Below are 15,664 nucleotides of genomic sequence, written 5' to 3'. Positions count from 1 at the left end.
TTTACTAATGTAGTAAATTATGTTGATAGATTTGCTGATACTGAACCTCCTTTGCATTTCCAAATGTAATACTGTATATCAGTAATTTCTATGAAACAAACCAGCCCAAATCTCAGTGGCTTCAAAAACAACAATCATTTCTTCCTGTTCATGGTTTCTTCAGGTTAGTTGGGGTCTGGTTAGTCTAGTCTGGGCTCAGCCAAGTGGCTCTGCTTGTCGCTTGCAGGTCTGTTGGTCTGATGTGGCTGCTTTGCTTCAGGGAGTGGTGGCTGGAGCAGCTTTGCCCTGGGTGACTCTCATCCTCCTCCTGGGGCAAGCAGGCAGCCCAGGCTGTTTCAAAGTGACTGCAGAAGCACAAGCAGGGAGGCAGAAGTGCATAAGGCCTCTTGACGTGTAGGCTGGGGACTGGTACCCTTCGACCTCATTTTATTCCCTCAAAGCCATTTGGTTTCCCTGGTGACTCGGTGGTAAAGAATCCACTTGCTAATGCAGGAAACGCAGGATTGATCCCTGGGTCAGGAAGATCCCCTGGAGAAGGAAATGGCAACTCACTCCAGCATTCTTGCCTGCAAAATACCATGAACAGAGGAGCCTGGTGGGCTCCAGTCCATGGGGTCGCGAAGGGTCGGACATGACTGAGTGACTGAACAACAACAAAGTTAAGGGGCGGGGAAACATATACCATGTTGATGGCAGAAACTCCAAAATCACATGAAGAAAATCTTGGACACAAGGAGGGGCGAAGAATTATGGCCCTCCATAGCTTTACTTTACTTTACTGAAAGATTGTTGGATTATATTTGTAAGTGTTGTATTCAAAATGTCAGCATCTACATTTTAAAAGTGTTTATGGATTTCTTTTTAGTAGCCTCTTTTGTAGATTTGGGTATTTAATTACATTGGCTTCCTAGAAAAGAATTAAGGGGATTCCCATTAACCCACTCTGTAGATGACCCCAGCAGCTTTCTCCACTGAAGAAACCAGTGGCTGCAGGAGTACAAGGCACAAACCTAGACCCCCCCGCCCCCACAGCTGACCCATGCCACTGTGTGTGTTCTCAGGGCTAGACCTTGCACACTGCTGGCCTGACACCCATCACCAGCCTTCACTGCCATGTGTGCATACATGTTGACATCCTACAGCCATGGAAGTGTATGCTGATAGCCAGGGCCCATGCAGCTGGTTGTGGGCCTGGATCTGGCCCTTTCTCCTATCACTGACCTGCACCACTAAGCTCACCTGCAGCTAGGCCCAGCATTTATGCACATGTACACCTCCAATCTGGTTTCCACTGCCATGCATCAAAAATAATAAAATACTTAGTAATAAATTTAACCAAAAATCTATTTACAAAGCTAAAAGACATTGATGAAAAAACTCAAAAAGATAAAAATAAATAGAATGATATTCTACATTCATGAATCAGAGGAGTTAATATTACTAAAATGTCCTTACTACACAAAGCCATTCATTGCACCCTCTATCAAAATTTCAATGACACTTATAACAGAAATTAAAAAAAAAACAATCCTGAAATTCATATTGCACCACAAAAGACCATGAATAGGCAGAGAAATCTTGAGCTGGAAGAGAGCTGGAGGCCTCACTCTTGTTGATTTCAAACTATATTACAAAACTATAATGCTCAAAACAGTATGGCATTGGCATGATCAAGGAAACAGACTTGAGAGGCCACCAAGGACACTAGAATATTCAATGGAGAATGGATAGTCTCTTCAATAAACAGTATTAGGAAAACTAGATACCCATATGCAAAAGAATGAAATTGGACCTCTATCTTACACCACTCACAAATGTTAACTCACAATGGTTTACAGACTTAATTGTAAGACTTGAAACTGTAAAATTCAAGAAATCTCCTAGACCTTGGTTATGGTAATGATTTTTGGGGTATGACACCAAAAGCATAGGCAACAAATGCAAAAATTAACCAGTGGAATCATATTAAACCAAAAAGCTTCTGCATAGAAAAAGAAATAATCAGCAAAATGAAAAGACAACCTCTGCAATGGGAGGAAGTATTTCCAAATCATATATCTGATAAGGGATTAATATACAAAATCTATAAAGAACTCATACAACTCAATAGTGAAAACACCCAAACAATCCAATTAAAAAATAAGCAAAACAGAGGAATCGGGTGGAGAGGGAGGTGGGAGGGGGGATCGGGATTGGGAATACATGTAAATCCATGGCTGATTCATATCAATGTATGACAAAACCCACTGGAAAAAAAAGAAAAAAAAAAAATAAATCCCAGATAAAAAAAAAAATAAGCAAAACACCTGAATGGACATTTTTTTCACAGAAGACATACAAGTGGGCAACAGGTATAAGAGGAAGTGCTCGAAGTCACTAATCATCAGAGAAATCCAAATCAAAACCAAAATGATATGTCACTTCACATCTGTGTGATTGACTACCATCAAAAAAACTATAGATAACTAATGCTGGTAAGGATATAGAGAAAAGGGAACTCTGGTGCATTGTTATAGGAATATAAATTGGTACAGCCATAGAAAACAGTACAGAAGTTCCTCAAAAAAATTAAAAAGAAACTGCCATATGATCTAGCAATTTGACTTCTGGGTATATATCTGAAGGAGATGAAATTACTATCTTGAAGTGATATCTGCATTCCCATGTTCATTCCAGCATTATTCACAATAAGCAGGACATGGAAATAACTCACGTGTTCACTAATGGATGAAGGGATAAAGAAGATGTGGTATATATATACACACACACACAATGGAATATAATTTGGCCATAAAAAGAAGGAAATCCTGCCATTTGTGACAAGATGGAAGAACCTTGATGGCATTATGCTAAGTGAAATAAGTCAGGTAGAGAAAGATATGGCATTCAGTCCCATCACTTCATGGCAAATATATGGGGATAAAGTGGAAACAGTGGCAGAGTTTATTTTCTTGGGCTCCAAAATCACTGTGGATGGTGACTGTGGCCACGAAATTAAAAGATGATTGCTCCTTGGAAGAAAAGCTATGACAAACTTAGAGTATTAAAAAGCAGAGACATCACTTTACCAACAAAAGTCTGTATAGTTAAAGCTATGGTTTTTCCAGTAGTCATGTACATGTATGAGAGTTGAACCTTAAAGAAGGCTGAGTGCTGAAGAACTGATACTTTTGAATTGTGGTGCTTGGAAGATTCTTGAGAGTCCCTTGAGCAAAGAGATCAAACCAGTCAATCCTAAAGGAAATCAACCCTGACTATTCATTGGAAGGACTGATGAGGAAGTTGAAGCTCCAATACTTTGGCCACCTGATGGGAAGAGCTAACTCATTGGAAAAGACTCTGATGCTGGGGAAGATTGAAGGCAAGAGGAGAAGGGAATGACAGAGGATGAGATGGTTGGATGGCATCACTGATTGAATGGACATGAGTTTGAGCAAACTCCGGGAGATAGTGTAGGACTGGTGTGCTGCAGTCCACGGGGTCGCAAAGAGTAAGACACAACTTAGTAACTGAACAACAACGAACAACAATAGAGAAAGACAAATACTATGTGATCTCTCACTCTCTTACACACATATACACACACAGAGAACTTACATAGTGTTATTTGTCAATTATATCTCAATAAAGCTAAGGGAAAAAGAATTAAAGAGCTTTCCTTCTATTTTATGGCCTGGAGTAATTCCAATCATATTAACATTACTTTTTTTTTTTAAGTTGAATTGAAACAAATGAACCACTCTGTTATGATGACTTTTTCAGTGGTAGATATTTGTTCACTTTTTCCATCTCCTTTTTGATAATTGACCTATTCAACACTTCTTGTTGGGTTAATTTTGGCTTCTGAAGAATCATGCTTTTTTCCTAAATTTTCAAATTTGCTGCTATAGAGTTTAATGTAGTGTCATTTATAATTATTTAAATCTTTTATGTATACTTTTCCAATTCCAGTGTTGTCAATATTTATTCTCCCTTTTTCCTTAATGAGGCTTGCAAAAAGGTTACCTGTTTTGCATGTCTTTTCAAAGAACAAGTTTTGGTTATCTCATTAATTCCACTTTTTTTTTTGGCTGCTAAAAAGACTTTTCCTAGTTTTTGTTTGTTTGTTTAATTTCTGGTTCTTCCCCACATATCTTGAGATGAATACTAAATTCCTTTATGTTTGCATCTTTGTTCGTTAATACTGAGATTGAAGAAGATAATTATTTTTCTGAATAAGGTATTTACTGTGCCAAGTAGATTTTAGAATAAAGTGTTCCTTTAAATTGCTTTCTAGATAGTTTGTAATTTCACTTTTTATCCAGTGGTGTTCTAGGAGTGTATTTCTTAATTTCCAAAACAGTTATTCTTTGCATCTTTTATATTATGTAAATTTTATAGCTGTTATGCTCAGAAAAATCTTTCTATTATCTTTTAAAAATATTACTGCCTTTCCTCTGTGTCTTCCCTCTTCTTCTAGAAGACTATTCGTCAAGATCTACAACTCTCATATTTTCCTTCATGATTCTGTGTCTTGGTATTTTCGACTTCGTGCTCCGTGATTCTTCTTTCACTTTCTCTTCCAGGTGACAATTTGGTCTCAGCAGTGATCATCCTCTCCTTCAATTCATCCCTGAACTGTAGTTGGGGAATTGCATTTTGTAGTTCCAGAAAGTCTCTTTTTGGTTACACTTGAATCTCTGTATGAGTTCTTTTGTTGTTATAGCTGTTGTGGTTGTTCAAGTTGGCATCTGTCTATCCCCCAATCAGTTTATTTCTTTAGACATGCATTGCTTCATCAACCTGCCACTGGGTGCTGGGTAAATGGGCATGGTTATAAAGGATTTAGTTGTTCACCCATAGCAGTCAGCTCAGGGTGGAAGGGGTCTCTGAGAGTCCCACAGAGGCTAGGAGGTCCTTAAGTGATGAGAAACTAAGTACCTGAAGAAAGCTGCTCTCTTCCCAGGTCTCCTTGCAGAGTCCCCCTCTGCTTCTTACTTCATTCCTTTTTGTTCTCTAGGAGGCCTAGGTGTGAAAGTGAAAGTCGCTCAGTCGTGTCTGATTCTTTGCAAACTCATGGACTATACAGTCCATAGAATTCTCCAGGCCAGAATACTGGAGTGGGTAGCTGTTCCCTTCTCCAGGGGATCTTCCCAACCCAGGGATTGAACCCAGGTCTCCTGCATTGCAGGCAGATTCTTTACCAGCTGAGCCACCAGGGAAGCCCAAGAATACTGAAATGGGTAGCCTATCCCTTCTCCAGTGGATCTTCCCGACCTAGGAATCAAACCTCGGTCTCCTGCATTGCAGTAGGATTCCTTACCAGCTGAGCTACTAGGGAAGTCCTAGAAGGCCTAGGAGACCAGGAATATAGGTCTGATACTGTTTCCTTGTCTCCTTGCACTGGGCTTTCCTGGGGCTGCATCCAGCTTTGCTCAGCAATCAGAGAAGTTTGCTGAGATTCCCACAATGCCTAGGGCTTCACTCATATTTGGTAGCTTTTTGGTTAAGGAGAGCCAGGCAGCCTGGAGTTAAGGATGGAAACAACTCATGCTTAGGTCACTATATTCTCAGGATCTTCTGTGGTTTCTAAAGAAAAAGAAGAAAGATGTTTGTATGATTGGACCTTAGTTAGACTGAGTCCCAGAGAGTTGCTCTTTAATAACAAAGGGCTGGCTATGAGGCTCGGAGTGGAACCTATATCAGTTTGGGGGCAATTGTGAAAATAGAACTGAAATGTCACAGTAAGAAGGGATCTATCTATCTATTTATATACACATATTTATAAAAAGTGGGAGTAGCTAGGAGAGTGAAGGTCCAGAAGGTTCATGCCAGAGGATCAAATGTCTCTAATAACTGCAGCTCGCCTGCAATACAGGAGACCCTGGTTGGATTCCTGGGTCAGGAAGATCCGCTGGCTACCCACTCCAGTTTTCTTGGGCTTCTATGGTGGCTCAGCGGGTAAAGAATCTGCCTGCAATGTGGGAGACCTAGGTTTGATCCCTGGGTTGGGAAGATCCCCTGGAGAAGGGAAAGGCTACCTACTCCAGTATTCTGGCCTGGAGAATTCCATGGACTGTATAGTCCAGGGGGTTGCAAAGAGTCAGACACGACTGAGCGAGCGATTTTCACTTTCACGAAGCATTGGAGGGGGTGAGGAAGCCAGAACTCACTGGAATTCTGAGAAGTTACCAGGTCTCACTGCAAAAGGTGACCTGGAAGTGGAAGCTCAGAGAGAGAGACGTGTGAAGTCACACTGAATGTCACAGCGTCCCAAGAACAGTGACTTTTGCTTCATTCCCACCTTCTAAGTCTGTTTCTCTCAGGGGCAAACTCTAACCTGGAACCACACAGTGAAGGGGCTTCTGGGTAACCTAGTTCTGGCCTTGGTCAGGAGTGACAGTGGTCGCTGAGCTGACAACAGACAATTGAGCTCAGTATTCCAGCAGGAAGAGCAAAGAGGAGCAGGGTAGGACTGTGGCTGTGGAGAACTGGCCTCTCCAGAGACTCCTCTGCCTTTGGCCCCGGTGCCGTAGCCCTCTTGACTGCATGCTTTGATCTGTCTCTCAGAGACGTCCTCTCCACTAACACCAAAGCCACAGCATCATGCACTTACTGGTCGTGAATTCTTCCAGAATCCTGTGGCCCATGCTAACCAGGGCAAGACTGGTATGTGAGCCTTTCAACTATGTCAGCATCTGTCAGTGCAAAGTGCCTAGGCTTTTGCAACAGAAAGACCTGTGTTCAAATCCCTCTACTGCTATCTACTACCTGGGCAGGTAAATTACTCTTTCTCAGCCCTTTTCATTATTTCTAAATGAAGGGTGACAATCTCTAACTTTTAAGACAGTTACAAGTATGAAATAACAACTTATGTAAAGCACCATTTATTAATTACCGCTCCTCTTTTTGGTCATTAGTCTTGCTGCCTTGACAATGCTTCTAGTGCTTGCCTACAGAGAAGATAAATGATGCTGTTACTTCTTTCCTTCCGTAGTAAGTAGGGACCACAAAAGGGCTCCTCTTTTGCTGGCTGAGTGGCAGGGAGGCAGATCTCCTGTCATTGATCTGAGAGGCTCTCTCCAGAAGCAGACACAGTAAATCTTGACTTTTCAGTCTGGGTAAGGTACACAGAAGGTAGGCTTTATGTAATAGAGTGGAATGAATATGGAGAAGAAAGTAATAGGGAGCAGTCAGGCTAGACCCTGGGAGTAGGAGAGGCGGGTGAGAACATGGGAAGGAAAATAACACTGGAGGCTGCATTGGCAGAAGTGGAATGGAAGAGAATAAAGTATTTCAGGGGTAGGACTTCCCTGGTGGTCCAATGGTTAAGACAGCAAGTTTCCAGTTCAGGGAATGTGGGATTGATCCTTGGTCTGGTCAGGGAGCTAAGATCCCACATGCCACATGGTGTGGCCAATGATAAATAAATAAGTAATAAAAACAAATAAAATCTCCTACATATAAAGATATGTACGTGCGTGCATGCTAAGTTTGCGACCCTATGGACCACAGCCTGCCAGGCTCTTCTGTCACTGAGATTGTCCAGGCAAGACTACTGGAGTGGGTTGCCATGCCTCCTCCAAGGGATCTTCCTGACCCAGGGATAGAACCCACATCTTCTAAGTCTCCTGCCTTGGTGGGCTCTTTACCACTAGTGCCACCTAGAAAGCCCAAAGACATTGAATGTACACATTCATTTAAAAAAAAAAGAATTGCAGGACTGGGAAACTGAGTCCAGTGCATCCCTTAGAGAATATAGCCGCAGACTGGCAGGTAGTTATACCCACAGGGTAATAGGTACCAGCACACCCCAGCTATGTGCCAGGTGCAAGTCCATCCTGTGGCAGGTAAAAAATCACACCAACTGGGTACAGTTTCACGGAAGGAGAGTGCAGGTACAACTGTCTCATCATTAGAAACTCAGCTTGGTATTTCTGAACCATCTGCAAATTATCCCTCTATCCCTAAAATGTAACTGTTCTAGACAGTACCAGCAGGGTATCAGGACTCTGTGGGTATGTATAAACCCAAGCCCCAAACTCTGGCGCTCTAAAGAGGGTTGTAAGAAACTTTCCAAGAGAATGGAAGCTGGAGGCAAAAGGCACTAGCCACACAGTGACGGTCACTTAAACCACCAGAAGAAGAGAAAGATTCTCAGGATCTCTCTTCACCAAAAGCCTGGGCAATCAGACAGCGTTGGAGAGAAAAGGAGAGAGGAGTCACAGGCTGTGATCTCTGAAGGCAGATAGGGTTTGTGCCAGAAAATGCTCACTAGGGTTCAACAAGTGTTAAAGGAAGAGGGAGGAGGTGGGGTCAGGCAGAGGGAGAAGTTGATCTCGATACAGGTGCCTCAAAGCCTCAGCCACCAGGTGGGGAGCTGTGGCATGAGAGGCCATCTGCCAGAGAACCTGCGTTGAGCCCAGACGGCCAGGCCTCGCCACTCAGATGTAGGCCACCCCCGGAAGGACAGGACTTCCGGTGAGGGTCAGGGCTGTGCAGCAGAGGGAGACCCTGAAGGAAGTGACCTCTGAGGCTGCCCCCTGACCCACCCCCTCACAGCTGGCTAGGAAGCCCTTCCCGGAAGGGGAATCCCTCCCATGGACACACTTCCCTGTCAACCACGTGGGCGGTCAGGTATTGACAGGAAATGCATGAAAGCCCAATCTGCCCTGAGATCTCTATTCTTGCTCTAATGCTTGTATTTATTTAAAAATTCCAACATTTATTTTTATTTATTTATGTATTTGGCTGTACTAGGTCTTAGCTGCAGCACGAGGGATCTTTAGTTGTGGCATGTGAACGCTTAGTTGGGGACGTGGGGTCTAGTTGCCTGAGCGGGTATTGAACCCAAACCATCTGAATGGGGAATGAGAAGTCTTAGCCACTGGACCACCAGGGAAGTCCCTTGGCTTTATTTTTGAATAAAGAGACCTTTTAGAGCCACCAATGATTTTGTAACATTTATAAAATATGGAGTGTCACAGAGTAGAAAGAGTTGGGCCTTTGGAGACAGAAAGTCCTACTTGAGTCTCAATTCTGGGCATACCTTTTTACTGCAATCTTGGGTCAGTTGTTTCACCTCTCCAAACTTGTTTTCTCCTCTTGAAAATGGAGACAATCATAGTCACTAATTCAGAGGATTGCTGTGAGCATAAAATCTGGATAAATATTTAGTACAGAGCTGGAAACCCAGTCAATTAAATCACTGGTGATACAATGATGAAGCTATTTACTGTACCTTGGATGTGCCAAGTACCATGTAAACCATGGAGTGGCCATGGGGGCAGTTAGGAGAGTTTAACCCAGTCCCTGTCATCTAGGACTTTACAGTTTACTTGAGGATTCCAAGATATGGGCAAATGGGAATAAGTAGTAGTTTTGTGCTAACAACTTACTACCATATCCAAGAATTTTGTAAAAAATATCTTTTTTTCTGCCTGACATGTTTTCTGTTAATATTGCCATGTAACCAGTAGAATGGAGGGAAGAGCAAGATTTGACAGTCTTCTGGAAGCTGACCTTGGTCAAAGTCCCTTGTGTGTTATTTACTGGGAGAGATGATGGCTAGGTCCTCTGATTCGGATGGAGAAAATGACAGGAGCATGCTGTGGGGAAAAGGCCACCTTTGATGACCCATTCCTCTTGACTTGGGAGATTCTGAAGGCTGTGGACTGATAGGGATTCGGGCTGGGGACCTGATGCTGCCCAGTGATGTTCCTCATATGAGAGCAAGAGTGAAATCCGTGAACAACTTCTCCCTCATTGTTTCCTCCTTCACTGGAGAAGAAAGTGACAGAACATTTTAAGATGTTCATTCCTGACAGGCATTCCAACATCGCAGTACAATGTTCTAAATGTTCAAGTTCAATGGAGGCAGAAGATCATGCATACTCGGTATAGATTGGAAAGGTCTTAGTGTTAAGCTGTTTTTGGATAAATCATTGACATCTCTCTGTCTTGTAACTTTTCCCTACTCTCAATTCTACTCACAGTTCTGTAGGTCAGAAATTTGGACCAGGTGCTGCAAAGATAGCTCTTTTCTGCTCCATGAATTCTGGAGCCTCGCAGCTGAATGGCTGAGTGCTGGCTGGATGACTTGACTGGGGTCATGTGTCTGGAGCCCTGTCCCCACCATCAGCTGGATTCCTCGGTTCTTCTTCACGGGGTCTCTCTGCATAGGCTGTTTGGGCTTCCTCGCCACACGGGTGTCAAAGCATCTGCCTTCTTATGTGGTGGTTGGCTTCCCCCAGAAAGAAAGTAGAGCTGCCAAGTCTCCTAAAGTTTGGCCAGGAACTGACACAGCATCACTTTGGCCACGTTCTGTTGGTAAAAACAAGTCACAGGTCCAGCCTGGATTTAACATTAGGAGAAACTGTCGCTAATATTCCAGTTACTATTTCTGCACAGCTTAGTACCCTCAAATGTAGCAGCTAAAAAGATCCATTTAACTTTGTTCATAAAATAATGGGTCAGGAGTCTGAGAAGGGTGCCACTGAATAGTTCAGCACTTAGGGGTCTTTCACAAGGTTGTCGTCAGATGTCACCAGGAGCTGCAGTTACTTGGTGGTTTGACTGGGCTGGACATCCAAGATGGCCTGGTTGCTCGATGGGCAGCCAACACTAGCTGTTGTCTGGGAGCTCAGCTAGCACTGAAAGCTGAAAAGCCTAGATGTCACCTTTCCACCGTGGTAGTCTGAGGGTAAGCTGACATCATGCTGGGTGGCTGGCTTTTCTGAGTGCAAATGTCCTAAGAGGGCCAGGCAGGAGCTGGCCTAAAATGAATACAGCATCGCTTCCACCACTGAAGCGGTTATAAGCCCTGTAGAATCAAGGAGAGTACTCATGGTGTCCACTTCACAATGGCCATGCCACAGTCACCATCTTTGGAGGCTATTTTGTGCTGTGCTGTGTTAAGGTACTTCAGTCCTGTCTGATTCTTTGCGACCCTATGGACTGTAGCCCACCAGGCTCCTCTGTCCATGGGTTTCTCCAAGTGAGAATACTGGAGTGAATTGCCATGCCCTCCTCCAGGGGATCTTCCCAACCTAGGGGTCAAACCTGTGTCTCATGTCTCCTGCATTGGCAGGAAGATTCTTTACCACTAGCACCACATGGGAAACCCTTGGAGGTTATTTACCGAGCTCTTTCTTTTTTTTTTTTTTTTAATAATTTATTGGAGACTTCCATGGTGGTTCAGTGGTAAAGAATCCGTCTGCCAATGCAGGAGATGTAGCTTTGATCTCTGGGTCGGGAAGATCCCCTGGAGGAGGAAATGGCAATCCACTCCAGTATTCTTGCCAGGGGAATCCCATGGACAGAGGAACCTTGTGGGCTACAGTCCATGGGGTTGCAAAGAGTCAAACACGACTGAAGTGACTTAGCATCTAGCATAGTTGATTTACAATGTTGTGTTAGTTTCACGCGTGCAGCAAAGTGAATCAGTTATACATATACCTATATCCACTCTTTTTAAAGATTCTTTTCCCATATAAGCCATTACAGAGTACTGATTGGAGTTCCCTGTGCTGTACAATAGATTCTTACTATATTTTACCCAACTCTTATGTTACAGAAATCCACCAACTTACCTATGATCCTGCTAGAAAGCAACCTTAAGTTATGACATGGAAAAACACTGTAGGGTTTGCATCAGAAATGAATCCTTTCAGAGCTCTATCATTTGTGTCTCAAACAAAATTCCTGAGATGTGAACTTAAAAATTAAAGGGAATTCCACCTCTCAGATCTTGGCCCAGTGGGCCTTTCTTTATCTCAAGTATTCTGGCTGGAAGTGTAGCTTTTGCCAGGCTGCCTCCTTCTGAACCGGCTTTCTGCTGTGAAGTGTTTTCACAAATGAAAAACACATTTGGTCCAGTGAGAAGCAGTCTAGTCACTGAAGCATCTAATTTGGTGGTTTCTGATGACAATGGCTCTATACTCAGCTAGTCCAAACCTGTCAGGAAAAAGCCCTAAGTGTGTCTGTCCCCCATGGCCCCACTCACCCTAAGCTTACCCTTCCGCACAGACAGTGGAACCGTGTGGCATCTTGCCCAGAAGCATTGCTCAGAGCTGCTGGAGGACGAGCAAACCTGGAATCCGGAAGCTGGTGTCTTGAGGCATTTGGGAACTGGTGTGAAACAGACCCCAGGGAGGTGATAGGGCCAAAAGGATGAGATGCTCAGTCACTTTTCCACTTTCCTGTCAGAGACTCACGCTCAGTCCCACCCTCCAGAAGACAACCTGGCCCTCTTTAGGGGCGTGGCCATGTAGGCTTTTGTTTTGGAATATTACTTTATTTCAAGGGCTGGAGTACTTGACTCTACAGGGTAACCCCTGTGACCCATGTTGTATTAAATGTATAGAGTTCTCTCTCATAGGAGGGGCAGAGGACAGAAGGGACCATTTTACTGTGGTGACAAGTCAGGAGAAATGAAGGGATCAGATAGGGCCAACTGCTAGAGTGAAAGTGAAAGAATTTTCACCCCAGGAGGACAGGGCAGAAGGATCTGGGAGGGGCAGAGAAGTGCTACAAACTAAGCCCAGGTTTCATTGAGATGCTTCAACACTGTGTCTGTTTGATGGTGGGGAAAAGACCACCCTCTGAATGCTATCACCAACTCAATGCCATCACCCTCTGATGGCATCACCAACTCAATGGACATGAATTTGAGCAAACTCTGGGAGATGGTGAAGGACAGGAGAAAGCCTGGTGCGTTTCAGTCCATGGGGTCACAAAGAGTTGGACATGACTGAGTGACTGAACAACTGAATGCCCTCACGTGGATGTCAGATCTCTCTGCAGCAGATCATCCCAAATTACCACGGAGCTTGGGGGCTGGACACAGCAGCATGGATTTTTCTGAGCCACTACCATTTTGTTCATATTAAACATCTCACGGGGCTTGGAAAAAGGGAAAGCCTCCATGCCTTTCACAGAAGAGGCTGCCGTGACCTCCCTAGCAGAATCTTCAGAAGCTTTGTTTAGAGGAGATAACTTGTCCTGGTCCTTAAATATTCATGATCCTTGGTCTCTGGCATGAATATCTTTATGATGTCATTGATTTGCCCCCAAATGAACACACATCGCTGTATTGTTCTTGCATGAAATGTCTAGTTTCTTTATCTTCTGATTATTTCTTTTGCAGAGTGGTTTGGGGTGAAGAAACACACTTTTTTTGGTCTATTTGCATGGACAGGCAGACTCCACTCATGCTCCCAAGCAGATGTCTCTTCAACTCACCACAATCATGTAAACTCATCTAGGTTTATTACTACTACTAAGTCGCTTCAGTCGTGTCCGACTCTGTATGACCCCACAGACGGCAGCCCATCAGGCTCCTCTGTCCCTGGGACTCTCCAGGCAAGAACACTGGAGTGGGTTGCCATTTCCTTCCCCAATGCATGCATGCATGCTAAGTCGCTTTAGTTGTGTTAGACTCTGTGTGACCCTATGGACAGCAGCCCACCAGGCTCTTCTGTCCATGGGATTCTCTAGGCAAGAATACTGGAGTGGGTTGCCATTTCCTTCTCCACACCTAGGTTTAGTCATATGTTAACTATTATTGTCCTTCAAGGAATGGGGTGATATCTGGCTTCCAGCTAGAAGTTACCTGTGCCAGAGGTGCCATTGGTAATAGGGCTGGTAGGATGGGGGAGTCTTCTCTGTGCAGAGAACTTTCTGGAAAGTTTAGTGTGTCAGGAAAGCTTAGATACTCAGGATGCACACCATGCTTAATAACCCCCAGGACAGAAACTGACCCTTTCCCCGAAAGAGGGTCTTGTTGCTTACTGGAGTTATGTAGACAAAGCAAATGTTACATGTACACAAGAGAGGAATGTGTGTGTGTGTGTGTGTGTGTTGAACATGCTGAGTTAAGGGAGTTTGAAAAGACTGAGGGGTTTCATGCTTGGCAGATTTCAGTGAAAATCTGCTTTCCCCTGCCTTTTAAGATGCTGATAGGAGTGTTGAGAGACCATGTTGTCTAATAGAAGAGCACAGAAAAGACAGACCCACCTAGTTTCCTATTTGCTCTCCTAGTTTTTTTATCCAGGCTCCACCACTAGGAGGTGTGACCTCTGGGCAAGTTACTTAACCTCTCTGAGCCTCAGTTTCCTCATTTGTAAAATGGAAATAACACTTCCTAGGTTTTTTGTGAAGATGAAATAAGATAATGATGTAAAGCATTTAGCCCACTGCCTGGCACAGGGTAGGTACTAAATCCATAGTAACTGACCATTATTGGGTGTAAACTGAGGATTCAACCCCTCTCTCCTTCATCTTTCTTCTAAATTCACCCAGGTTTCCATCCCTTTTGAATTCCAGTCAGTTGAAGAGAAATTCCTTCTTTCCCAGAGTACTGATATTAATGATCTAAACTTGGGTTGGATAATCACATTGTGTCATCAACTTCCAGATTATTAGATATTATTTACAAGAAAAATAGGCCTGGAGTTCCTTCCAGACCAAGGACAGAGGCTGCAAATTGAATTTAGAGGCTTGCCGACCTTTAGACCCGGGGCTGGAGGCAGGGGCAACCCACTCTCCTGGTCTTGAAAGACACAGCAGGCTCTCGTAATTGAGTTACCGCCTGGGATTCAGTAAGACTAATCCATCTATATAATTTCTTCGCCTGGTTTAATGCCATTAACGAAACCGAATTAAGGAGCGGGTGGAGTTGGGTGGGACGAGGGGAAACGGATTTTCTGTATGGTAGTCGCTGCCGCGTCTCTGCCGCCAGGCTGGAGCCTATGGTCTGATTGATGGACCGCTTTCAGGACCAAGTCCTGCCAGCGGCCACCCCGGTCCCACGCCCTTCCGGGTATCCACGTGCCGAGAACGGGGCCATCGCGAGCAAAGGGTTTCCTAGGATGTCCCAGGGCTACCCTGTCCCCCTTCCCTATCCCTGGCTCTCTCGTCTTCCCCATCGCCCCTCTCTTGCACAATTTCTGAGCTGTTTCCCTTTAGTTCAGATCTTCATGGACCGTCCCTCTTTGGTCACTAGCGTGCTCCAGGCGACAGGCCGATCCGCTAATCCCTCTCCAGCACCCGGCCCCAGTCCCACCTCGCTCGGTTTGTCTGGGGTTGGCCATTCCGCGTGGTGGGCACTCTGTGCCTAGGTTGCCAACCAGAGCGACCAGCCCTAGGAGGAGGGGCCTGTGTGCGGGGAGTGGGGGTGGGAGGCGGCCGCGGCCGCTGTCAGTTTCACTCTCTGTCCTACTGACACCCAGATCGCAGCGCGCCCTCCTCACGGAGAGTCCGGCTGGTTCAACTTGGGCAACTGGCCGGAGGCGAGGAGTCGCCGACTCCCGGACTGAGATTCCATCGCTGGGTGCAGGCACTTGCCAACAGCGGAGTCCCCAAAGTGTAGGTGGTGAGCAGCGCGGGCCCCAGCAGCGCTGCGGGGAAGGCGGGCGCCCGGATTAGAGGGTGGAGGGTAACGGGGGCCGGGGTAGGGGGAGACGGGAGCCCCGGGCTTCGATCTCGGCGGCCGACAGTGCGAGTCCGCCCTGGCGGCCCCCGCGGGTCCTGCCCGCCCCGAAGGGGCCGGGGGCCGCCCGGCCGACACGCTCGCCGGCCTGGCGGGGCTTTGGCCACCCCGCGGCTGACGTCGGCGCGCCCCTGCCGAGCTCTTCTTTTACTACAGCCCGCAGGCGGCTCCGTGCCGGCCCCGCCCTCGCCGGCC

At 45.3% G+C, this 15,664-nt stretch overlaps 1 protein-coding gene across 2 annotated transcripts in view; it reads left to right on the top strand.

Annotated features, from left to right (window-relative positions):
- The window catches only part of FGF13 (fibroblast growth factor 13), a 534,447-nt gene that overhangs the window by 7,858 nt on the left and 510,925 nt on the right, over positions 1-15,664 (top strand). Inside the window, exon 1 of one of the 2 annotated variants that reach the window (XM_043897277.1) lies at positions 15,199-15,345. The exons of the other annotated variant lie outside the window; for it this stretch is intronic. The gene's annotated coding sequence lies outside the window, so the exon portion shown is untranslated. Of the gene's footprint in view, positions 1-15,198; positions 15,346-15,664 lie in introns of those variants that run through there. 2 annotated transcript variants of the gene reach the window in all.

Source organism: Cervus elaphus, chromosome X (genome assembly GCF_910594005.1).
Source record: "Cervus elaphus chromosome X, mCerEla1.1, whole genome shotgun sequence".
Lineage (NCBI taxonomy): Eukaryota > Metazoa > Chordata > Mammalia > Artiodactyla > Cervidae > Cervus > Cervus elaphus.
This window is presented reverse-complemented; position numbering and strand designations above follow the sequence as displayed.